The sequence below is a fragment of the Calidris pugnax genome, unplaced genomic scaffold, assembly GCF_001431845.1.
Source record: "Calidris pugnax isolate Ruff unplaced genomic scaffold, ASM143184v1 scaffold51, whole genome shotgun sequence".
In the NCBI taxonomy this organism is placed as follows: domain Eukaryota; kingdom Metazoa; phylum Chordata; class Aves; order Charadriiformes; family Scolopacidae; genus Calidris; species Calidris pugnax.
In genome coordinates, this window is record NW_015090797.1 from 4385834 (window position 1) to 4410884 (window position 25051).

General features: G+C 43.8%; 1 long non-coding RNA gene across 1 annotated transcript; it reads left to right on the forward strand.

Moving 5' to 3' along the window:
* Positions 1 to 2540: 2540 nt before the first annotated feature.
* Positions 2541 to 7998, forward strand: LOC106885072. Its single transcript, XR_001411379.1, has 2 exons — positions 2541 to 2736; positions 4813 to 7998. It is a non-coding gene; the product is annotated as an uncharacterized LOC106885072 (long non-coding RNA).
* Positions 7999 to 25051: the final 17053 nt, after the last annotated feature.

Genomic DNA, 25051 nt, shown 5'->3' on the forward strand with positions numbered 1-25051 from the left:
CCCCCCGCCATTCCCCTGCGCCGCCCGTCCGCGGGGGCTGGCGGAGCGGGGGAGGAGCGGCGGTACCGCGCACACCGCGCACACCGCGCAGCCGGCGGAGGGGGTCCCCGCGGGGGACACGTGGGCGCCCGCCGGGCTGGGATTTCCCGTGGAAACGGAGAGCGAAGCCCCTCCGCGGAGGATGCGCTCCCCCGGGGCATCACCCCCCCCTCACCCAACCACCCCCCCCCTTCATCCAGAGCATCCCACGGCTTTTGTCGCCTCCGGGACGCCCCGCGCAAGCCGCGGCATGGCACGGCACGGCATGGCATGGCACGGCAGCCCGGGGCTGCGGGCGGGCACGGCGCCGGGGTTCCTCCCGGTGGGCGGGAGCCCCTCACGGTTGATGGCTGGCGGTGCCGGGTGGAAGGGGAGGCCGACATCAGATGAAACCCTTTTCTCCTCGGCGGCGCTGAAATGCAAGGGGGTTGTGGGATTCATCGAACCACGGAATGGTTTGGGGTGGGAGGGACCTTTAAAGGTCATCCAGCCCGACCCCCCAGCTATGAGCATGGACATCTTCAGCTAGATCAGGCTGCTCACAGCCCCGGCCAACCTGACCTTGAATGTTTCCAGGGATGGGGCATCTACCACCTTTCTTGGCAATCTGTGCCAATGTCTCACTGCCCTCATTATAAAAGATTTCTCCCTTAGATCTCGTCGAAATTTACCCTCTTTTGTCCTATTACCCCTTGTCCTATTGCAACAGAGCCTGCTCAAAACCTAGCAGTGTTGTCCCCATCTTTTCTGTAGACCCGCTTTAGGTACTGGTAGGATGCTGTGAGATCTCCCTGGAGCCTTCTCTTCTCCAGGCTGAACAGCCCCAACTCTCTCAGCCTGTCTTCATAGGAGAGGTGCTCCAGCCCTCTCATCATCTTCGTGACCCTCCACTGGACTTGTTCCAACAGGTCCACATCCTTCTTAGGTTGGGGGTCCCAGAGCTGGACGCAGTACTCCAGGTGGGGTCTCACCAGAGCAGAGTAGAGGGGCAGAATCACCTCGCTGACCTGCTGGCCACGCTTCTTTTGATGCAGATGTGGTGGGCTTTCTGGGCTGCGAGCACACGTTGCCGGCTCATGTCCAGCTTTTCATCCACCAGCTTTATCTCAGTGTCCTCTGCAGAAACCTTGCTGGTGCCTGAGTTTCCAGTCACTCGGGGGCTTTCCAGGCAGGTGTGGATTTTTCCAGGCTGTGGCACCATCAAAACTGTTGACCCTGAGCCTGGATTTCTAGTGCAAAAAGGGAAGGTGCTGAGACTGCCAGGAGAAGCCCTCCTTTGCACGCCCCAGCCAGACCGCGCTGGTCCATCTGGCCGGTCCTGCATGTGGGCAACCTCAACCCGGCCTCCCTCCCCCCCATCCCGTGTTTACTCTCTGCTTTTCTGCTTTCTGTCTAGAAACGCTGCCACAGACACAGCCCAAGCCCGGAGAAGACTGTTGTTTAAAAGCAAGGCGCTGAAGGATGCTTGTGTTGCCAAAACCTTTCCTGGCATCTGTAAAATCGGAGAGGACAAGCCGGCACAATGGGCGGAGAAAAGTGGGTCTCAGAGATAACCCAAGGAGGCCTGAGACTTTTTGTTGGCCACAGGGCCCGTAAATTATCTTGGCAGCCCCGTTTTAGTGCTGGAGGAGCGCGGGACTCCCGTCCATCACAGGGTCTGGAGGAGAGGCAGTAACAAAGGAACTGCTGTGCAGAAGGGAAACAAGGGGAACCTCGCTTGAACCCTCACCCAGCAGGCTTTATGAGATGTAACATTACTTTAATGTGCCATTATATCTACATTTAGAAAAAGGGTCATCACACAGATTGGGCTGCGCCACTAAACAATTCTGGCAGATAATTGTTCTCAAACCCACCTCCTGCTGAGGGTCTCGGTAACTTCCATATCACACTGATACTGGGCTCTGCCTGAATCCAAAGTGAGCTCACAAAGCAAGGGGGGGGAAAGGAAGATGTGACGTAGTGGTGATCCGGACAGTTAGAGCATGGATGAGTGACATGCTTGAAATAAGCAGGACTGCTTTAGTATATCAGAAAACAATTCAATATCCAGGAGTACCACTTTGGATCATGTGAAAAGCCATACGCCTTCTCAGCAGAGACAAATTCCTAAATTCAGCTGAGTTTGGACCATGCCTTAAAAAAACCCAGAAGTATTCATTATATTTTCAAACTGTTTAATGACAGGAGAGAGAAAAAACAAAAGCAGATGAAAACCAACTGTGGTGTGGAGTGAGGATGGAGAGCAGAAACTAGCATAATATTTAACTCAGCTGGATTTGTTTCTTTGTATTACAGTTAGGATTTTTGATTTGCTTCAGTGAAAGGTATGGAAATTTTATTACTGCTTCCATTAATCACTCGGCCAAAAGTCCTAGGAGCATCCTGGAACCCCACCATGCCAGGCAATGGATCAGCACAGGACACAAACATGATGCTTACCAAGAAGAATTTGTGATCTAAATACAATGAATTGCATGGTGCATGACTTCCTTCTAATAGAAATGTACGTTGTAGAATATATATCTGCATAACCTATGCTCATTTCACGTGTCCTTCCATCCACAGCTACAGTAATTTCAGCAGAATCTATGTGGTGAGTAGCGAATGCAGATTTTTAATCCCCAGCTTTTAAGTCATCTGAGGCTCTGAAATCAGTACCATAAGATTATAGTTAGATAAGGAAAATTGCATGAGGTTAGGTTCACCAATAAAAGATTTCTCCCTTAGATCTCGTCGAAATTTACCCTCTTTTGTCCTATTACCCCTTGTCCTATTGCAACAGAGCCTGCTCAAAACCTAGCAGTGTTGTCCCCATCTTTTCTGTAGACCCGCTTTAGGTACTGGTAGGATGCTGTGAGATCTCCCTGGAGCCTTCTCTTCTCCAGGCTGAACAGCCCCAACTCTCTCAGCCTGTCTTCATAGGAGAGGTGCTCCAGCCCTCTCATCATCTTCGTGACCCTCCACTGGACTTGTTCCAACAGGTCCACATCCTTCTTAGGTTGGGGGTCCCAGAGCTGGACGCAGTACTCCAGGTGGGGTCTCACCAGAGCAGAGTAGAGGGGCAGAATCACCTCGCTGACCTGCTGGCCACGCTTCTTTTGATGCAGATGTGGTGGGCTTTCTGGGCTGCGAGCACACGTTGCCGGCTCATGTCCAGCTTTTCATCCACCAGCTTTATCTCAGTGTCCTCTGCAGAAACCTTGCTGGTGCCTGAGTTTCCAGTCACTCGGGGGCTTTCCAGGCAGGTGTGGATTTTTCCAGGCTGTGGCACCATCAAAACTGTTGACCCTGAGCCTGGATTTCTAGTGCAAAAAGGGAAGGTGCTGAGACTGCCAGGAGAAGCCCTCCTTTGCACGCCCCAGCCAGACCGCGCTGGTCCATCTGGCCGGTCCTGCATGTGGGCAACCTCAACCCGGCCTCCCTCCCCCCCATCCCGTGTTTACTCTCTGCTTTTCTGCTTTCTGTCTAGAAACGCTGCCACAGACACAGCCCAAGCCCGGAGAAGACTGTTGTTTAAAAGCAAGGCGCTGAAGGATGCTTGTGTTGCCAAAACCTTTCCTGGCATCTGTAAAATCGGAGAGGACAAGCCGGCACAATGGGCGGAGAAAAGTGGGTCTCAGAGATAACCCAAGGAGGCCTGAGACTTTTTGTTGGCCACAGGGCCCGTAAATTATCTTGGCAGCCCCGTTTTAGTGCTGGAGGAGCGCGGGACTCCCGTCCATCACAGGGTCTGGAGGAGAGGCAGTAACAAAGGAACTGCTGTGCAGAAGGGAAACAAGGGGAACCTCGCTTGAACCCTCACCCAGCAGGCTTTATGAGATGTAACATTACTTTAATGTGCCATTATATCTACATTTAGAAAAAGGGTCATCACACAGATTGGGCTGCGCCACTAAACAATTCTGGCAGATAATTGTTCTCAAACCCACCTCCTGCTGAGGGTCTCGGTAACTTCCATATCACACTGATACTGGGCTCTGCCTGAATCCAAAGTGAGCTCACAAAGCAAGGGGGGGGAAAGGAAGATGTGACGTAGTGGTGATCCGGACAGTTAGAGCATGGATGAGTGACATGCTTGAAATAAGCAGGACTGCTTTAGTATATCAGAAAACAATTCAATATCCAGGAGTACCACTTTGGATCATGTGAAAAGCCATACGCCTTCTCAGCAGAGACAAATTCCTAAATTCAGCTGAGTTTGGACCATGCCTTAAAAAAACCCAGAAGTATTCATTATATTTTCAAACTGTTTAATGACAGGAGAGAGAAAAAACAAAAGCAGATGAAAACCAACTGTGGTGTGGAGTGAGGATGGAGAGCAGAAACTAGCATAATATTTAACTCAGCTGGATTTGTTTCTTTGTATTACAGTTAGGATTTTTGATTTGCTTCAGTGAAAGGTATGGAAATTTTATTACTGCTTCCATTAATCACTCGGCCAAAAGTCCTAGGAGCATCCTGGAACCCCACCATGCCAGGCAATGGATCAGCACAGGACACAAACATGATGCTTACCAAGAAGAATTTGTGATCTAAATACAGTGAATTGCATGGTGCATGACTTCCTTCTAATAGAAATGTACGTTGTAGAATATATATCTGCATAACCTATGCTCATTTCACGTGTCCTTCCATCCACAGCTACAGTAATTTCAGCAGAATCTATGTGGTGAGTAGCGAATGCAGATTTTTAATCCCCAGCTTTTAAGTCATCTGAGGCTCTGAAATCAGTACCATAAGATTATAGTTAGATAAGGAAAATTGCATGAGGTTAGGTTCACCATTCTGGTTTGTTTTGGTATCAGGATGAACAGGGTTTAATAACACAGGCCGGAATCTCCTTGCAATGAAAGGGGCTGGTGCAGACCCTCCCTCTGTCAAGACGTCTAGTGACACCCCATTTCTCAGCTGAACTTGAAGAAACCCCCTTGGCATCCCTGGGGGAAAGGGGCTGCGTGGGTCCTTCCATGCCAGGGACCCCAGGCTCTTCTGCCTTCCGCCTTCTGCCTTTGTCAGAGAAGGAAAGTGTCTGTCCCCTGGTTTGGAGACAGCCTTCCTACGGCAAATCTGTGCCTTGCTGGGCTGTTTGCTCCGCAGCCAGCCCCAAACAATGCAGCGCCAACAGATGTGTGAACTTTTCCATTCAGTGTAATGAAGTGTTAGTTGCAAAACAGAGTTTTGGCGATTTGAATTGCCTCATGTGCATCAGGCTGTGAAAGAGGTTTAAAATGAATCATGAATAAGTTATAAATATTGTATTTTTGGAATTATCAGCTCTAACAAGTCCACTGGCAATAGGAAGTGAAGGCTTAGGCAGAATGGGGCCTGGTGTCTCTCATTAAAGTTACCAGTGTTTCTAGATGAAATTACAGCATTGTGGTGACGTAGCACTCAGTCCACAGAAAAAGCTAAGAAGATACTTCCAAGTTTTCAAAACTTGCTGGAAAAAAGAGAAGGCTTTTGGATGAAATCTGTCATCTAACTTCTGCCAAAGAGGAGTGTTTAGAAAATGTGCACCATAATATTTCAGCACAGTGCTTGATACGGAGTTATTGGATGGCTAAGGGTAGCCTTTGAGGGTAAGAATTTTCTGTCTCTTGTTTTTTTGTTCACTGACATAGTTAGAAAAAATGATTTTGACACTTCTAACTTGCTACATGCATGAGTTCCGGTGGAAAGGCCACTTTTGGTGCAGACTGGAAATCCTCCTTGCTGAACTAAGGTGCGCTGAGGAGTAAAGAAACTGCAACTCCAAATGATAAACTACCTGTGCTGGCACTTTTCCTCTTTTCTGGAGAGAATTGCAGTGGAAGTCTCTTGTTCAAGCCCAGTGACAGCAGCATGGAGGAGCACTGTGGGAGTGGAGGTCAGTGTTCGTGCATCTCATGGGCTCATCTGCACGGTCCTCCTTTGGTCTCGGGTGGGTGACAAAATCCCCCGGGCGGTTGGATGCTCAGTCACCTCAGGGTGGTAGGACTCGGTGGTGACACGGCGTCCGCGAGGAGCAATAGTCACCCTTCCACCTACTTACATTAACTGGCAAAGGGCCGCTTTAGAAAGTTGTTCTTAAATAATAACTCCGAGGTGTTTGCTGCTTAGAAGATCAGAAACTAGACAGGTGGATACCTGGTGGCATTAATGGAAGAAAAGTGCAAGCAAACAAATGCCTCCTGGTTTCTGATTTATCCTCTGAGTGAGCTATCGTGAGACAAAGCCTAAACTAGTCATTATTGTTGAATATAAACATTTCCTACAAATTCTTTGTTGTTTCCAATTACAATATTCTTTGCTTTTTTTCAGTAGGTTTTGGTCAGTTACTGCTGATTTTGGAAAATTAAGAGGGGGCAGGCCAAGGCAATGACTCAGAGATGGATAAGAACATACTATATTGCTAAATCTTTGGGGGAAAGAGGCTGTGTGTTTCTGGGTTTATAAAGAAATGGGAGAATGGTGCCATAATTCCAGTTTGGATCTTCTCACATAGAGTGATATTGATGATGCTGATGAGAATAATGTTGAGATACATTCCATCTTGGCCTTTTAACAATCTTGTTTGGAGACATTTGGAATCTCTTACAGAAAACACACAAACTCACTTTCCCTTACTGCATTTAGAAAAATTCAGATTAAGCTTCATTCTACAAAGGTGCTTTGCTTTAAGTAGCAGTTCTGCAAAGCATAACTTCACATATTTCTTTTACCCTATGCTTTATTACTGAGAGTATCTACAGGAAAACAGGGTCTTTGTTTAAAAGTTTCTGCTTCTTATTCATCACAGCTCATTGGGTTGGAAGCAATTATGGTACCTTCTGCAGAAGGCTCCAACCCCTTCAGAGCAGGAAAATATGAGCAGGAATAGACAAACTTTTAAGAATCTAAGCTCTTGTTTTCATGCAAATGTCCTCATTTCCTTAGTAATAAAGAAAAGGGAGTAAATACGTGACATACAGTGGAAAAAAAAAAAGGAATGTTTCAAATGTGTTAACGTTTGTACTTGGGCATCAAATGTTTTTTAATGTTATAATGATGCCTTACATTCAACTTTGCTTGCTTTTATCCTGAAGGAGAAGGTATGCACACAGGATCTTATTTGTGTGTGTGTGTAGGATTTTTTATTCTTTCTACAGGTAGTGCATCTTTCTCAGCTAGAGCAACACCAGCTCTGAACCAACTACTGGAATATCACCCAGTGTGTTGTCTAAACCAAGCCAGAACTAATCAGGCAGTGATGAAAATGCTAGCAGCCTACCTCTGTTAGTGTTCTCAACTTTATTGCCACGGAGGAAGATGTGATAATTGGAAGGTTTTCCAGAAAGTTCCAGATACGGCTCTACTACCGTCAAGTCAGGCACTACTAGACAAAGCCAATGGTGGAGTGTGGTTCTAACCAGCTGGCACTGTCCTCCTTAAAACAGGTGCAATCTGTGGAGGAAGGAGAAAAAAAAAAGAAAGAATTACTCAATCTGAAATATTTGGCAAAATACAACATTAACCCCTCCCCGATATAAAATACCATCGAAATTTTACTATTGTATCTGATGTAAAAGTAAAATCCAAATTTTAGTTTTGCATCAGCAGCGTGGAGTCTTCCTGCCACTTCACATGAAGAGTTTGCTAGCTAAAGACCAAAACAGAAGAAATGAGTGTCACCTCTCACTGCAAATATCACCTCTTTCATTATTTTATGGGTTTCAGCTTCTTAACCTAATTGATCTTGCTTCACAGGGGAAATTTGCTCAAAGCACTTCCCAAATTTTTGCCACTGTACTTTTACTATAAGCTACTCATGCTCTTTAAAATCAAACACTGTGCACATTTTGCAGTTGTACGAGTAGGGTCCCAGAACCGTCATTAAAAAAGTGCCCTTTCAGAAACTGTCATTACTGGTAGCTTCTGACTTAGTGACATTTATGCACCGTTTCAATATTCTGAATAAAGTTGTCATCGAAACACCGAGTCGGTGCCATTAGCATCAACTTTAAGCAGCAGAACAGTGTAAATTATAGCATCTGCCCTCATGTGACTTTTCCCCACTCACCAAATGCATCTTATCTAGTGCACATTCCTTATACTGGTCTCTCTGTTTCGGTTAAATACTGAATAAATTTTACTCAGTATAGCCTCATTACAAACTATAACAACAGATGAAAGGTAATTAATTTTAAAAAGTAAACACAAACAACCAAACTGATTAAATAAATGATTCTCAGACCAACTGGGGGTTTAGAAATAGAAGTGGGCTGCAGATATCCATTAAATTATGGCAAGTAAAATTGGTTCAGAGTCAAGAAGCAGGTTTGGTTTGGTTTGGAGGGTTCTCTTGTTTGTTTGGGTTGGTTGGTTTGTTGGTCTGCTGCTTTCTGTGTGCTCTGTCTGACTGGGTTATCCCTCACCCTTCAGGACTGAGGAGAGGACCCCTGACCTAGGATGGTCCCTGCCACCCGTAGGGCAGTGGGACACTGCCACAAATCAATTTAGGTAGAGAATTTCAAGGCATTATAGGTAGAAAATGTCCAGGATAGGCAACTGGAAAGAGTTGTCATTGTGTCCTGCAAATCTCCCAGTTTAGGCCTGGAGAGGACATCCTTACAGGTCCCACCCACTGTAAGTACCTTGTAACATCTAGTCAAGGAGGGTCTGCAAAACACCTATTCCATATTCCCCCTATGCTCCAGGGCTCTCCCAACTCATCATGTCAATCTGGCCACCTACAGAAAGAGACAAAAGTCCACAATAGCTTGTGACAGCAGGGAAATAATTGTGGTGCTCTGATTTTTAACCAGCCATGCCCTACCACAAGCAGCGTGGCAAGGAGACACTAAGTGTGAAAGAGGACAGCACTCGGGAATTAAACAAGGTATGAGCCCGGGACTGCCCCTCTGTCCTGTCTCTGGAGACCTGCCAGAATCACAGCACTTATCTATACCAAGACCTTGCAGGTTATTTGCTGTTAGAAGCAAGTTTATTTAGACCTCAGTGTGCCATGCGTTTCCTCCATCCCATATTTGTGTTGCTCAGGACAAAATCCACAATCAGAGTCCTACAACAGATGGAGCCAGACATCACCATGACCACTCTGCCCAGGCACCCCTTTGATACAGCCCCTCACTCTGAGCTGAGATATGGAATGAGAGGCTGAGGTGGAGCACAAGGCAGCAAAAATCCTTGTTTTGTTTCAGGAAGGACTACTTTTAAGCGGTGGCGTTTCTCCACCTCCTGTCCCCAACCATTTAATGACCACTCCTTAGTATATAAAGCAATGCAAATGTGGCTTTAACAAAATGATCCTGGTGCCTTATCTTTTGGATGTTTACAAGTCTCCAAGGTACCTCTGATGTTTGTGCATTGCTGCTAAATCCTGAAGGATTCACCTGAGCCAACGTGTTTTTTTATCTAGTTTTGATTTCTCTCATCCCAAAGGGAAAAAAAATCTGAAAAACCAGCCCACTAGATAATGCTTCAAGGCTCTGAAACAGAAAAAAATGCTCAGTGAAGAACCTTGATAGTGACAGCCCCATGCGTGAAATGGGAAGGATTGCGTGAATATTTGTATTTATGACCACTAGCCTATAGAGAACAATGCTGCCTTAGAAAAGCCCTCACTCTGTTTAACACATGCTGAACTTTGCAGTGTTAAGCTCTATATATTTTCATACATTTCCGGTTGAACTTTTCATAATGGTTCTTATGAAAGAAAATAAAACTAGAGCTTCTTGTACTTCCCACAGCCATTTTTTGAACCAGAGGTGTACTTTGTTTTCCAAAGTTGATATCCCCATTCAAACAAATACATGATTAAAAATGTGTTCATGTGTGAAAAAGCCATATGCAGTGTTGAAATTCTGGCCAACTTGTTCTACAGATACTACGTGCTGGAGTAATGATGGCTCAGTAGGGGAATTTTACTCATTGAGTAACGCGCTCAACTTCATAAGCAGCATCTTGCCATCACTACTTTTAGTTATGCCAGAAACCAGGAAGGTAGAGATGCGCATGACCATGGGCAGGGTAGCTTAGGAAGCTAACCTACTGTTTCTGCTGTGGTTTTGTTGTTGGTTTGGGGGTCTTTTTTAAAGATATTAACTCCCTCTGTAAGATCAAGTATGGCCATGGTGCTTTCCAGTCTCTGATGGGAAGGAAAAGACCATTCTGACCTTTGCCTCCAAACTTGCAAGACTCCCTGCTCTGTAGCCAGCCACTCTGTTATTGGGTTTATCATGGGCAGAAAGCTACCTCTTGGCATATTAGTGACTTTCTATTTCGTGTATTCATTAATCAGAGAAAAAGAACATAAGCTACACCAAAATTTATCTGTTGTACATGCTGCCTGGCCCAAATGTTCACCTTGCTTTTTTCTACCGTTTTTATTTACATACCTGGATTCATGAAAGAGGTGACCCCTTAGCCCATCACTTGCTAATGGCCTCTGAGGATGTATTTTAGCAGGAAATCCCTCTGTAGATACAGTATCCCTAGAAAACAGACAGCAGGTTTGCAAACATACTCCAGGAAATAATTGTGGTGTGTTGAAGGCAAATTGCATCACTTCTGTTCTCAAAACCATCCCAAAGCACGGATACAACACAAGAAGTTCTCTCATCATCCCATTGTAAAGAGTGAGCATGAAATGTGTCCTAAAGGATAACTGAAGGTAAAAGAACTTTCCAGATATTGCTTTGTCTGTAACTCTCTGGGTGTCCTGGCCATGGTGGGTACCATTGCCAAACAGGGAAAGAGATGCAACCCAAAAGGCTATGTGGAATGTTGTAGAAAAATCCAAATATCATAGAATCATAGAATGGTTAGGGTTGGAAGGGACCTTAAGGATCATCAAGTTCCAACCCCCCTGCCATGGGCAGGGACACCTCCCACTGGACCAGGTTGCTCAAAGCCCCATCCAGCCTGGCCTTGAACACTTCCAGGGATGGGGCAGCCACAGTTTCTCTGGGCAACCTGTTCCAGTGCCTCACCACCCTCACAGTAAAGAATTTCTTTCTGGCATCTAATATCTTAAATTCTGTCTGGGAAACCAAGCAATGATCACAGATCTTCAAGCACACATGAAACATAGACTGTTAAGGTGGTCTGTGTTTTGTTCTCCATGTCTGAGGCACAGTTTAGTGGATGTAGAGAAGCATCTGACATGCCCCCCTTCTGCAGAGAAATTAATTTCTCTGCTTTACACAACTCCAGGTTGATTTCAGGGCTCAGTATATTTATTTCTAGTATTGGGGTCTCGTCCATGTGTATAAACACTCTCTGAAAAAAAACAAAAACAAAGTAAAAATCAGGAGTACTGGTGAATAATGGTGAATAATCTGCTAAACAGAAATTTTCAATCCGAGGATATGAGTCCAAGGGTCAATGCCCTGGATCTGCTGCAGGATTTCACAGAGTAAAGCTGTGTTGCCTCTGTATGGGCAGAGGTCCAGTGGTAACTGGAGTAGTGTTTGATTCTGGGGTCCACCATCAGGGTCTGATGGCCAACAGAGAGGGGTTCAGAGAAGGTCTAAGAGAGGGGAAGGGATGTCTTTCAATGAGAGGCTTAAGTAGATCAATCTATTTAGCTTAATAAAGACAAGGTTAAGGGGATAGTTGGTTATAATTTATAAATTTCCCATCTCCCTGTAGAAATAGAAGAGTAGAAATTTGCTAATATGTGACATTTCAGTCAAGTGGAAAAAAAGTCTGACAAGAACCAGTGAAATTTGAAACTAGACACATTTTAACATGGAAGGTAATTAATTATTAGAACAATTTACCAAGGATTGTAATGGATTCTCCCTCACTAGAAATTTTTAAGTTGAAATTGATTGATTTCCTCAGAGAAATGCTCTAGTTCCTCAAGAAAGTCCTGTAACTTGTGTAATATAGGAAAAAAAACAGATGATCACAAACGGTCTTTCCCTCTTTGTAATCTATAACTTGCATCAAATAGGTAATGCATAGCTGCCTATGTCTTGTATTCTCCTACTGTAACTAGTAACTATGATTCAAACATTTTTCCCTTTGTTTTCATTTGCTTGGGAAATGCACAGTGAAGGACTGTAACACAAGCTACGTGCTTGCTGTTCAGGTGGGACGTTGGCATATATATTTGAAGATTTTAAGGCTGAGGAACCCCTAATCATCACCTAGCCTGAGTACCTCCAGCAGAGAGCTTTCCAGTTCACCCCACTGTTCCTGCAGTACTTGAGGAGCTGACATCTAAGTGAAGGCAGCCATTTCCAAAAGGCCCATGGGTTATAGTTCACCATGGGGGTGCACTCCTTGTCTGTTTCAGTGTCTGAGCTCCTGATTCTCATAGAATTGCAGAATGGTTTGGGATGGGAGGGACCTTTAAAGGTCATCCAGCCCGACCCCCCAGCTATGAGTGTGGACATCTTCAGCTAGATCCGGCTGCTCACAGCCCTGGCTAACCTGACCTTGAATGTTTCCAGGGATGGGGCATCTACCACTTCTCTTGGCAATCTGTGCCAATGTCTCACTGCCCTCATTGTAAAAGATTTCTTCCTTTGATCTAGCCTAAATTTACCCTCTTTTGTCCTATTACCCCTTGTCCTATTGCAACAGGCCCTGCTCAAAACCTAGCGGTGTTGTCCCCATCTTTTCTGTAGACTCACTTTAGGTATTGGAAGGCTGCTGTAAGCTCTCCCTGGAGCCTTCTCTTCTCCAGGCTGAACAGTCCCAATTCTCTCAGCCTGTCTTCATAGGAGAGGTGCTCCAGCCCTCGCATCATTTTCATGGCCCTCCTCTGGACCCACTCCAACAGGTCCATTTCTTTCCTGTGCTGAGGACTCCAGAACTGGACTCAGTACTCCAGGTGGGGTCTCACGAGGGCAGAGTAGAGGGGCAGAATCACCTCCCTTGACCCGCTGGCCATGCTTCTTTTGATGCAGATCAGGATACTTTCCAGGCTCTTTTGCAAATTACACCCTAGACCCAATTTAAAGAATGAAGTCCTGCCTCTGCTGAAGCCAGCAGACACCTTGACTTGGATTTCAGTGAACTCCACTGGATGAGCCAAAATGATACTGCATTTGCCACACTGAAAATATCCAAAAATATGAATTAATAGTTCTCCATGGATTTTGTTCCACAGAACTAAATGTAAAAGAAGACATCATTGGACCTCTCTGACCACTTTTCACTGAGGTGTATGAAATAAGAAGGAAAAATCAACTTTAATATACACAGAGAATTTTTTGTTTCAATACTTGTCCAAGGCCTTCCCAGCCACTGCGTCAAGCTGTCTAAATCCAGCAGAGTCCCTGTCTCTGAGCAGTGCTCAATGCAAATGTTACTTGACCTAGAAAATTACTGCTCACAAGGAAAAGGAGAACCCTTTTGCTATTTTGATGGTAAGTCATGGAGACCAACTATATAGAGAACTGTAAATAAACATTACTTCAAAGTGTAGCTCTGGGCATTTCTGTGTAGTTCATCTGAAGCCATTACAATGTACATAGCTGTATTAAAGACTCAAGATAGGGGAGGGAGTATCTTTTATTACAGCTGGAAAAAATTAATATAACAGTTGTTCTCATCAAAGAGGTTAGTTACTTCTTGCAAACTTTGTGTCTTTGAACTGCCATGGCTACGGTGCTACCGCTCCTTTCACATAAACAGTATTGTTAATAGAATTGATTATACATACAGCACAGAGTACTTGAGCTGAGAAATAAAGCAAAGCAATGATCATACACATTAAAACATGCACTTTAAAGCAATGGTGAGAAAACCAATTGTTAGATTTTCTCACTGATTTTTCTTTTTTTTTTTTTTTTTTAACAAAGTTGACAGATTTCCTTATAAAAATTATGTCCGCTCCCTCCACACTAGGTCTGGAAATTCAAACGGGTAGAAAAATCAGTAAAAAAATAGTTAAAAGAATCTACAGGTTGAACTATTGATGTCAGCTACTTACTTCACAGAAGATAACCTTTTATGAATTTTATCTGTGATCAAGTTGAATCGATTTGCTGCAGTCATGCTGCATGTCTTTCTGAAGAAAGAACAACTCATAATCACTTTTCTTAAATTTCTATCAAGATGGAATGAAAACAATTTTTAAAAGAATCTTTAATTTTAACCAAACAAAAAGTAAGAGAAGTAGACACCGGGTATCACTTTTTTTTTTTCCCTGTGCATGTTAGGTGGCACTAACACTATAACAGAAAATAAAAATACTCCTCTCTCCCACCTTCCTTTCTGAAGACCAAAACAATCGCTCATTTACTAAATGACTGTAATGTAGAGCTACACTTGGACCAGCATGTTAAATACCTGAATGAGACTCGGCTTGCACAGGGTAGGAATGATTCAGAAATGAGTGATCTGCCTACCGCCGGTGTGCATTAGCAGCGGAGATTAGTCAGGCAGCTCGACGCCAGTGCTCGAGTGGCAAAATGAGCAATAAGTGGCTGTGCATTGTAAAGCATTAGAGATTTTTGGAGGATGAGGGAGAAGGAGGGAAAATTGCTGCTATCTGCAGTGCAATTTAACAAGTAACAGCAACTTTGGAAGAATAAAAAAAGGCACTCAGAACCTCACTTACTTGCAATATTGGGTCAATTAGGTGGTTAGAGAGTGAGCCCAGATCGGGGTGCTATTGGGGCAGTTCCTGCTTTTTGACATGACGTTCTGTGTAATTTTGCTCAGGACATCCACGATGACCTGATTTTTTTTTTATTTCTCCAGCTGAATTTTTTTGATAGCGATCGCTACATATTTAGTCAGAAATTTTGCTAATAGCAAGGAACAACCATCCCTTTGAGAAGGATGCTCAATGCGGTGAGCGCAGCCTGGGCGTTCAAGATAAACTCTCTCAGAACCCTTCAGTTAGTGGAAAAAAACAGTCGATGCAGGGCAATACACACAGATCCCTGCTAGGCTGGACTCTGGTGCTGCCTATACTTAACCACTTCACTGTTAACTTTTAAAAACAGGTTTTTTATATGGGAATTTTGCAATCGGCTCCCCCCCCACCCCCCAAAAGCTTGCTCCAGTTTCTAATGTGAATCACTGTTGCTAGACAAACCTACACTGCAGGTCTATTGGTGCCATGTGAGAGCTGTACTGGGCATTAGGGATTTGCCTGTTCTGAGACCTCCACCCCCACTGTTGTACCTGCTTTGGGAACGGGATTGCCGCTAGCAAATATGGGTAAAAATCACTTATTGTACAGCGAAATTTCTCAGGGGAATGCTATGCCTGGCTGCTTCACACAGGCTCTGAAAAAAAAGGCATTTTGAAATTACACGGCGATAAAATGTAAAAATCACCACCACATTTAGCTCGCGCTTTGAGTTTATACACAGGGCCAAATCTAAGGGCATGTCTACCAGGTGGTGCCTGAGGTACCAGGATGGCCGAAGCTACCTGATCCAAGAAGCAGCTTCTAAGACCCCACAGTGGGATAACGGTATCCTCATCGTGAGGTGTTTGACAGGGCATCCGTGACGGGATATGGGACATCTTTTCAAAGATCTTGCCGTAAAGGTGGGGTGTTTTAATGAGCAGGCAGCGTAAAGTTAGGCCACTTATCTTCTGAGGTTGTCTATAATTGCTGCCAGCCTCAGCTGGAGCTGGGTGTAAGGAGCCTGGCCGTGGAGAGCCCATGGCCTTTTCCTCCCCTGCAGCTTCCCAGCGGGATGAGGGAGGGAGGTTCGGATGCACCTTCACTCCTCCTAAGGCTGGTGAATTGTTAAAGCAGCATTTTCCCACCTGGAGATCAAGCCCCCTGGAGACCAGGCAAATCTGCAATGGTAGAGGATAGCGGAGCAGGAGAGCATAGGGGTGAGAAGACACCTCTCCTGTGGTTCCCTGCTTTGCAGGGGCAGAGATGGGGCTGGGGATGAAGCAGCAGGTGGGGAGCACCCAGCCATTGCACACTGTGCCCTTCCTGTCCTCTTGTCCCACCCTCCCACTTTTTTCTGCTTTTTAGCACACTTCCAAGTCTTTGTTTTGTGAATAACAACAGACGTGTACAGTTATATTTATTTGCAGGGGTGATTGGAAGCCCAAATTGAGAATTGAAAACTTCAAAAGCTTTAATTTGCCTGTTTCTACAGATAAACATTTTCAAAGAAATTACTTCCTTTAAAGAGGCGGTTTCTTTGTGACACCAATGCCGTCATCTAGTTTTATAACCGTGGCACAAGTTGAAGCATTTCTTGTACTGCTCAAACCAAAATGCGTCCACAGTTTTTAAGAAGGAAGAAGCCACTTTCTCATCTATTCCATTGTTCCGTGTAACACAGGTCACATCGTTTCATCTGGTTTCTTAGTAACCTGTAACTCTCAAAGTATGTGCTTAGGAAGTCAGGCATTCTCCACACAGTTGAAAAAAAATGTGTATTCGTCAGGTCATGTGAGAGATGGGGCTTTCAGATGATGGGTTTAGCCTCTACCTGTGTCTAATCAGCTGTCTGCCAGCTGATGAGATAAGGCTAACAAGCAGCTTACTTAAGGGAGGGAACCTGCTACAGCTAAAGAGACCGGGTCAGGTTAAGGATAAGGCTCTGTTATGCAAAACTGGGCAATCTCCCTGCTATCTAGGTGATGGTAGAGAGCTGGGAGGAACCAGGAGGTAAGATCTGTCCTTCATGTTTTACCTGGCTCTGAGTTACGCTTGTGACTGATTTAGTCCCTTTAGGAAGAGTCTCAGAAAGCATTGCCTGTGTTCAGTTGAGCTGGCTGCTCTGCCAGCCTGCTCCAGGCTAAGCAGAGGGCTCAGGAGATGCTTGCTGTGTGGAAAATGTTCAGCTGATGAAAAGGTTGCAATCCTTGCTGACCGATGTGAGAGGACTGATTGTGGTATGTGTCCATTGTCTTTTAACAGCAATTGATGTGATTTCATAGAGAAATTTGTCTATTTTTTTTTTCCCCTTAAACTTCATTGCAACTGCAAACTCTACTGAGGGACGTGGAGAGTTTACCACCATACAATGCAGAGCTCTGTATAGGATGGGCAATGCCTAAAACTAGGGAATGTGTCAACCTCCTCTGCAGGAGTTCTAATTCACTAGTGAAAGGATCTGTACCATCAGGGGCTTCGCATCTTGCTAGAGCCTTCCTTAAAGCCTTGCAGTACCAGGTGCTGTACACAAATTGGTTTGGTAGCTCCCTCCAACCAAGTTCTTGCCATCTGTCATTGCAGTGCTCAAACGGGTCTCTTAATCCGGCAGTATGAATGCTCAAATCTATAGAGAGGCTTATGCAGACACGCTCCCCCGCTCTGTAGCCCAGGCAAAGATCCAAAAAGAAAAATAAATCTGGGTATCCGGGGTGCAAATCCGGCAGAACTTAAAAGGCACAAACCCGCTCTGGCATCTCTAACTTGTATTTGCCATCAAAACCCGTCTGTGGTGGGTATGGGTTTAGCCCTGTGGTTGCCTTCGTTAAAGGCTGAACAATGCCTTGGAGGCCAGCTCCCTTCCCGCTGAATGGGAGCCTGCACTACGCTAGATGGCACTGCTTAATACTCACGTTTTCCTCTTGTCTCTGCTCTGTCCGCTCCCTGGATGTGGAGCATCCTAGAGCTGCAACTTCATCGGACTTAAACCAAAGCTCCATGGTTGCTGGTGATCCCTCAGGGAGGTATTCCAGCAGCCATCTAGCCAGGCACCAGTAACAGTCATCAGAAACGTGTGCTAAATTCATCTCTTTAACCTAATAAAGGGGCAAAGCAGAGCTTTTTAGAGATTGCACCCTTAAATTAAGAGTGAGTTCTGATGTTATCTTTGACTCTTGCCAACATCCCCCATTTCCTTTCTCTCGTGACGAGGATGAAAGGCATTGACAGAATTGCTGCAGACATCAGCCATTTCACAAAGCAAGAAATCTAAGTGATAATACAGCTGTTAGATACTGATCGATAAATATGGGGGGAGGGAAAGCCATGGAGTAACAAATCTCTTTGCTCTTGTCAATGGCCTATAGATTTGGCAGTAAACAACTGGGTTTCTGCTTTCAGAATAGTGTTTGGCTAATTCTGGAGCTTAATTCGTACAAGGAAGGTCTGATAAAAATTTAGGAATGCAATCCTATGTTATGCCTTTCACTCATGAATAAATTGCTGAATACCTGTAAAACATGAAAGTACAGAGTCCCACCAGCATTTTTATGTACTTCTGGAAATATGATGTCTGCTTACAAAAGTCAAACACCGAATTTCATGACCAGCGTATAGCATGAGGTTTTGCATAACTTCAAACTGTGTTGCAAAAGCAGTTATTAGTTGAAGTACTGATCTTCTCCAAGAGTAAGGATAAGCTATCCTTACTAAGGATAAGCTAATACTCTTAAGTTAGATATTTTGAAATCAGCTGGGCCTAGAATACCTAAAAACTGACTAAAGTTGTGTTGGAGCACTACAAATATTTCTGAAGGTGAGTAAAGTTCTGAAAAAGGGATAGGTATCCCAAGGAAAAAAAAAAAAAAACCCCAAACAATAATGGGAAGAGCAGAGGGTTGTGGTAGCTGTAAATTTCCCAACCTGATGCCAGTTCCTAGAAAGAGCGGGCATAAAAAGAGTGGTAAGTAATGGGGGGAGTCACAAAGAAATAAGTGAGGAACTGTGCTGGTTCCTCGTGGAGGAGTCAGGCCACCGTACTTTCTCTGACACTGAAACAGGCTTTTTCAGCTGGAGTGAAGCATCAGAGACATTTTGGCTGTTTTAATGCTGGTCCGTTTGCTCTCTGGCTCAGGCAATGGAAGTGGGAGTTAAACTTGAAGATGAGTTGAGGTGGGAGCGACTGCAAGTGCACACAAGGGTTATTTAGAATTTAAAAGATCTGGAAAAATGGATTAAAAATACTATGTGGGATTCAATAATAATAAATAAGATGCAATATATTTGTTAGTTGATTATTCCTCCCCAATAGAGGGTGAAAGATAAATGGTTAGGTAGCATTTTTTCAGAAAAGAGTCTTGGGAGTATACTAAACGTAAATCATAACCGTGCTGTTGCCAGCACTCCCCCTAAATCTCATAAGAGTGGGAGATACAGACAGAAATATAGATTGCTAGACACATGGAAAGATCCTTTTTCCACCCATCATTGATCAAGCCTCAGCTGGAGCACAGTGGCTGGTTTTGGATATTATACTTTAAGAGCAATGTGGCACACTTGGAGAGCATCCAGAGGAGAATAACATGTTCTCCTTAGTAAAGAACATAACCTACAAATAAAAGATTTTTTTTAAGTTATCTAGATTATGAAAGACAAATCTGGGAATGAGAGAAAAGGAAAGATCACAGTTTTCAAGTACATAGAGACCATTTCAGAGAGGAAAGGACTACCTCTTCAAATATGGTGGGTAAGAGCAGTGGCTTCAAATTGATGCAAGGAAGATGGGGGCTGACATGAGTAAAAGCTCACAGGTACAGTTAATCCTGCCTTGAAACAGTGACAGAGACTAGGTAGTCCCTTTCTGCCCTGTTTTTCTATTACAATATTTAGTAGTCATTAATACTGACAATTTCATTTGAAAGATACATTTACACAATTCCAGATCCTGGATTTGGTAAGCTGACATGGATGATGCTCTATTTTAAAGACCCCAACTTTGAATTTTTTGATGTCCCAAGAGCATTCTCTATTTTGTTTTCTCCCTAAAGCTGTGCCAAATTGCCCATCTGAAATAAAAAGCACGGATGTGGCTATGCTTTCAAGACTTCTCCACTGAAATGTTATACATACTTCTTTTTTTTTTTTACACTCATAACCTAGATTATAAAATAAGATGAAAGGAAGAAAACTTCTGGAAATAATTAATAAGTAAATAATAAAACCTTAAATTAGATCATTTACATGTTGGTTTTTGTTTTTTTTTTTTCCAGTGGCTCAGTAAGTAGTAGGTGTAGACTAAACCTTTTAGCATGGCTACACACTGGCCCCTGCACCAGGTTTATAAGTAAAGGTGTAAAATAAGTTTTCTGGAATTTTCCATCAAGCCTTGAGCCTAAACTTGAGAACTGAAGCCCCCCAAAGGAGGTAAACGTTGCAGGGAGAAATTGCTTGGTGTAGCTGAGAGGGAGCTGTCAAAGGAAAGTTGGGAACTGTGTGGCTCACCTCAAGAAGAATGAAAATTGCACTCTTTCCAAAGCCAGAACAACTTGGCTATCCCAAAAACATAAATTAGGAAAGGAATTATTGCATTTACTGTACTATATACTCTTTTTTTGCATTGTTAATATTTCTACACTGAGAATATTTAGGGACAAAAAAGCTGAAAAAGGTTGGATAATCCTGGTACAGGACCGCTTGTCATACAGTGCATGATGCAGCAAACGACTGTAGAGATCTAGAAAGTTGTGCCAAATTTCTTACTTACCCAGAGCCTCAGATATCCATGAGGTACTTAATTTTGCCAACGTTAAAATGCAATCCAAAAAAATCATATTCTTAATCATAACATGGCAAAAGAGACAAAACAGGGAGATTTCTCATGTTAAGTCTGGTCACTGCAATGCTGAAGAGCCCTTGAGAATATAACCCCCTTGTTTATCTCAATCCTGTTAGATGTTTGCCTACTTAAGTACATGCGAAAATCTCTCTCTAAATGACCTACAGGTGTAAATTCCATTGGAAATCAATTACAGTTTATTTTGTTTTTGCCTAAGTGATCAATGTTCTTTTTAATATCCTACCCATAGCTTTCATGCGTGTAGAGGAAGATAACGCTCGCTTGCCTATCTTAGCTATTATGAAACTTCTATTTTTGCAGTTACTGGCATCCAAACTCACCAAGGTAACTGTGCTGAAGAAGGAATGCCGTTTTGATTGAAACTCAGTGGAAACAAACTTTGAGATTTTGCCTTTTTTTTTTCTTTCTTATTATTGGGCTTCTGAAAAAGTGACTAGTTAAAGGACCACCTCCTGCTTATCCAGCAAGGTGCTCATTCCTGAGTGCATGGAAGCTGCTAGGCAGCAATGAAGCATAATCAGAGGGAAAGCACTAAAGGCTGAGGTGCTGCAAATAGGAAACGCTTATTCTTCCCAGCACCCCAAATTGGTTTTGTCATATATAATCAAAACACAAGCTGGATATTGAACATTTGTGATTCAATAATTTGAGCTCTCCTTTAAATTGGCACAAGTAATGGGAAATGATTTTCCTGAAATCTAATGATGAAAATATTGCTGATTTTCAATGCAAAGGTACATCTGTTTTATTTACAATAATGCCCAAAGTTAACTTTAATTATTTCACTTTGCAGCTAATAAATGATCCTGGCTCAGTAATGAGGTCTTCTTACTCCTGTGCATTTCACATAAGCAGCAGGGATCATATGTTCAAGTAGATAATAATTTTTAAAGGTCCTCTATCTACTTAAAATGATAATTTTATAAGAGATGTTCATAACAGCGACCATTTTGTAGAGTATTTCCTACATGAAGTCCTTAATACTTTTAGCTTTCTGTGAAATCTATGGTTTACTTTGATATTTTTCATACTGAAAAATAGTATTTTCAACCTTTATTTTTTGGCCACAGGACTATCAATAAACAGCTATGTGATATCAGTATTGCTTGATTTTATCTCTCACCCCCGTCCCCCCCCCAGTCATGATCTATGTCTTGTTTCTGTGCTGGCTATTAAGAAGCAAGAAGGCAGTGGTCTCGGCTAGATACATTCACAAACCCAAAAACATGCACTAAATGAGAACTAGGCATAAAAAATGCTTTGCAGGCACTCGCTGCCAGGAGCTGCACATTTCCTAAAATCCTTCCTCCAAATGTGGTGTTGTGTACAAATGGCTGGCACACACATGTGTAACCGTGCAGACAGTTTTGGTGGTCTTAATGGTGCTTTTTGCTTATTTTTTACGGCTTTCTCCCTTTCTTTCTGTATGTGGATGGGGAGGAGAGGGAGGTGGAACACGTAACAGGAGTCTCATGTTTGTTAACTGTGGAAATACCATTCTCCTTCATGTTTTTTTTCCTTTCAGAAGCTCATATTCGCTATTTTAAGTGCCCTAGCAGCTTGCACAGGATAGAAAAATGCCATATAGAAAAGCCGGGCTGGGCCACATAACCTCAGCTTGAGAAGCAGGGACTGCCACGTGGGAGCCACCACCAAGCCCAGCAGTGTGGTGGCCTGAGGGACCACTCATGGCCAAGCCCTCTCTGCACAGCTGGCAACACGCTCCGGGCTGCCTCCCACACTAGGTATTTTCTTCCTAAAGGAAAGAACAGCCTCTGTTTAAAAGCAAAAGCTTCAAACCTCAGTAACATCTCTGTCCATACCTATTGTGCAACAAAAACTGCATAATTCCAGCAAAAAAGTGAGAAATAAATTCACCATTCTGCAATTCACCGAGACCGTGTCCTACCGTGTCTGTCATGGCTCTTTGGTGGGTGCACCTCTGGCTGTGCAGACTGACAGCATAGAATCATAGAATGGTTTGGGTTGGAAGGGACCTTAAGGATCACACAGTTCCAACCCCTGTGCTGTGGGCAGGGACACCTCCACCAGACCAGGTTGCTCAAAGCCCCATCCAGCCTGGCCTTGAATATTTCCAGGGATGGGGCATCCACAACTTCCCTGGGCAACCCATTCCAGTGTCTCACCACCCTCACAGGAAATAATTTCTTCCTAGTATCTAATCTAAATCTCCCCTCTTCCAGTTTAAAACCATTACCCTTTGTCCTGTCACTACACTTTCTGACAGAGTCCCTGCCCAGCTCCCCTGTAGGCTCCCTTCAGGTACTGGAAGGCTGCTATAAGGTCTACTTGGAGCATTCTCTTCTCCAGGCTGAACGATCCCAGCTCCCTCAGCCTGTCTTCATAGGAGAGGTGCTCCAGCCCTCTGATCATCTTCATGGCCCTCCGCTGGACCCATTCCAACAGGTCCATGTCCTTCCTGTGTTGAGGACTCCAAAGCTGGACACAGTACTCCAGGTGGGACCTCACATACGCATATACAGTACACTCTGAAGGGAGGACAACATGCCTCTGTCATGTGCAAATGACAAACCAAATTGATAAAGATACTAGTAATATGGTTTTAACTGCTAATATGCTTACATGCTACTTCCATGCATGTTGCATATACATCCAGTATCTCCCAGAAACTCCATATAGCAGAAGGTGGCAACTTGCTGAAAGTGACATCTGGCAAACAGAAGCCAATAAGGTACCGCTGGCCACCATGGCTCGTCTCACACGGTGTGGTTGCTTTCCCTCCTCGTCATGAAACACAGCAAATTTAACAGAACGTGGCAGTTTTGTATGGGAAGAGGGGTTACAGTCGAGGCTGTTTATGGATTGGACCTTCCCCAGTCACAGTTTATGTCAACATAGCAAATGGCACTTAACTATTCAAACCTTTTTGGAGTTGAAATCACTGGATTCCTACTGAGCACCTGGTGTTATTAGTGGAACTTAAGAGTTTTCCTGTTTTGTGAAATGGAGAGGGGGGTGGGGAAAAGGATGCTGGCTGTAAACTATAACATGCTTTGCAAATGTCCCTCTACACTTCTCAAAGGCCTGAGTTTGATTTGTACTGCAGCCTGTGAGATAGGGAAATGCTCATTTTACAGGCAGGGAAATTAGGGTCATGCAAGTCCTGAAGCATTAATAGAAGCAACCTCTCCAGTCCTTCTACAAATAGCACCCAGAGCATTTCAATTCTCAACTTGTTTTTTACCTGCGATTTTCATACCTGTTTTTAAGATGTTTATGTGTCTACAGTGCCCTTGGGCCAGAAGTTCCATGTGGCCAGAAAGACAAAGATGAAGCAAAACACTGAGAACTTGAGTCTTGGAGATTTCAAATGTGATTCTTTTGAATACTCTGAAATGTTATAAAAAAGATATAAAAATGAGTAACATCTTTCTACGCTTCCTTATGAAACAAAAAGAGGGACTAACTTGTAAAATCTAAGTTCCACACCTAACGTGTTTAAGACCCTAGCAGGACCTTTTGCCTGTTGAAATGGCCTCAGCCAAATGTTTCTGCTGGTCTGTCCTTCAGTTCATGCTCAGTACATGACCCTGGTTGCCCTGAATGGAGCTGCACACACACACACATACACAGAGGACACCAGCAGTTTGCTCAGCAAGTTGCAAACGCCTCCACATATCTGCTGAGACAGACCTGAGCCATTAAGAAACCCTTCACTGAAGCATCTTAACTGATGCAATAGCTATCATCTGCACTAAAATTATAAGCACTAAACTTTATGAAGCAAATGAAATTAAACTAATTAAACAAACAAGAAAGGCCCAATCTGAGATTTTTCTCTGCACTAGGTTTTCAAACGACTGCTACGTACCCTGCAACGCATATCTGCTAGGCCTAACTTTTTTTCTGGTGTTCATTTATCATAGCGGAGAAAACTTCTCACAAGGCCACTACCAGTAGCCCAATTCACCATTGATATCCCCAGCCTCAAGCTTCAAGGTGATGATTTAATCATAGAATCATAGAATCATAGGGTTGGAAGGGACCTCAAAGATCATCGAGTTCCAACCCCCCTGCCATGGGCAGGGACACCTCCCACTAGAGCAGGTTGCTCAAGGCCCCATCCAGCCTGGTCTTGAACACCTCCAGGGATGGGGCATCCACAACTAAGACACGTTTAAACTTAATTAACTATCAACATGTCCACAAAGTTTTAAACCACTTGTGTAAGGGCAATGAGACATTTTATGCTGCTTTTGAACTTCCTGAATTGGTTTAAAATCTATGATGTGCACAGGCAAAAAAAGCAAGGAAGAAAAAATGCTGTGCTCGGACATCTGATCAACTTGTGCTTATGAGGCCCAGGAAAATGACCTGCCCCACGAGCAAAGTCACTGACTGTGTGCAGATAATTCTGGTTTAAAAAAAAAAAAAAAAAAAAAAAAAATATCACAACCTGCAATCTGTCAAGGGTGGCTCCAGAACAAGCTTCTTTTCATACAGCACAGGAATACTCTTCTTTAGGATATCTCTTATCAGAGAAGCCTTTTTACAGGAACTGGAGAGCAATAGCATTCTCTGTAAGCAGTACCCTC